This window comes from Anopheles maculipalpis, assembly GCF_943734695.1.
Source record: "Anopheles maculipalpis chromosome X unlocalized genomic scaffold, idAnoMacuDA_375_x X_unloc_1, whole genome shotgun sequence".
Taxonomy (NCBI): domain Eukaryota; kingdom Metazoa; phylum Arthropoda; class Insecta; order Diptera; family Culicidae; genus Anopheles; species Anopheles maculipalpis.
The window spans coordinates 316,720-318,294 of NW_026060413.1; the positions used below are offsets into that span (position 1 = coordinate 316,720).

General features: G+C 60.6%; 1 pseudogene; it reads right to left on the bottom strand.

Annotated features, from left to right (window-relative positions):
* Positions 1 to 1,451: 1,451 nt before the first annotated feature.
* Positions 1,452 to 1,575, bottom strand: part of LOC126566506 (large subunit ribosomal RNA) — a 3,693-nt pseudogene continuing 3,569 nt past the window's right edge.

The window sequence follows — 1,575 nt, forward strand, 5'->3', positions numbered from 1 at the left end:
CCGGAGAAGACGGAAATGACGCTCATCTCCACCCTGAAGCGTCATCCGGTCGTCAGCATCAACATCGGGGGAGTGGTCGTGCAATCCCAGCGCTCCATCCGCTATCTTGGAGTTTGGTTGCACGACCACCTGTCATGGTTGCCGCATGTTCAGCAGGTTGCAGCGAAGGCCATGAGGGTTGCGGAAGCCATCACGCGCCTCATGCCGAACCACAGTGGCCCGAAATCGTCACGTGCTCGACTACTGGCGGCCGTTGCGGACTCCATCCTTCGCTACGGGGCCCCAGTATGGTCGGAGGGATTGCAGCTGCAACAGTGTCACAGACTGGTGCAGCGTGTGCAGAGGACGACGGCCATTCGGGTGTGTCGGGCTTTCCGGACGGTGAGGGGAGAGACGGCCGTGCTGCTGGCCGGTCTCATCCCGATACGCCTGCTGATCGAGGAGGACAGCAGGGTGCATCATCGTCTGCAGGATCCTGCGAACGAACACTCGAGAGCGAGTGTAAAGAGCATGGAGCGCGACCGTACCTACGGGCAGTGGCAGCAGCAGTGGGACGCGGATGCTGCTAGAGAGGACGCCAGTCGGTTCACTCGGTGGACGTATCGAGTGATACCTGACGTGAGGACATGGCAGTCACGGAAACACGGAGACGTGACGTTCCAGTTGGCGCAGGTTTTGTCCGGTCACGGTTTTTTCCGTGACTACCTGTGCCGGATGGGCTTCACGTCGTCCCCGGACTGCCCCAGATGTCCTGGCGTCGCTGAGACGGCGGAACACGCCATTTTCAGCTGCCCCAGGTTCGCCACTGAACGCGGAAGGCTGCTCGAGGCGGGTAGTACGAGCGAGATCACCCCCGAAGGTCTCGTTGCCGCTCTGCTCGAGAGCCCGGAACGTTGGAGCAGCATCTGTGAGTTCGTCGCCGGCGTCACGGACGAGCTCCAGGATGGTTGGAACGCGGAAAGGGAGCTGTTGGCTGCGCAGGGTCAGCCGTCAGCCGCACACCTCCCTGACAACTCGGTGGCCGTCGCTCGTAACCAGCGCCGGAACGTCGCGAGGAACGCGGCACGGGCGAGGGCAAGGGAGTTGCAGCGAGGTGGGCGGCCCCCAACACCACCTCCATCGCCGACAACAGCTGCGCGCCGGGCAGCCATTCGCGAGCGAGTCGCGAGATTCAGGGAGAGGCGAAGGACTGTGGCCTCCCTGGCATGGCTGTACGGCGAGGGCGCGGATTCGTCCAGCGACGAAGAGGACGATTCTCCGTCAGCAGCTCCAGAGCAGCATATCAGCAATCGACCAGGTGGCCTCTCTGCCGCTGAAGCAGCCGCGGCAACGGAGGCAGAAACAGCGGCACGTTGATTAAAAGGGGCGCAATGAGAGTACGAAGGGCTTTGAAGCCAAGTTGGGCGGCCTTCGATAGGCACTCGAAGTTTGGAATGAATTCAGGAAGGGATAAATTTTGTAAATATGAAAAGAAACGTTTAGAGTAAGTTACAAATGCGCGATGCTGTTTTGCATATACACCCTGGCCAAAAAACCCTCGCGGGGCAACGGCTAGGGGGTGGAGTGTGGATTTTT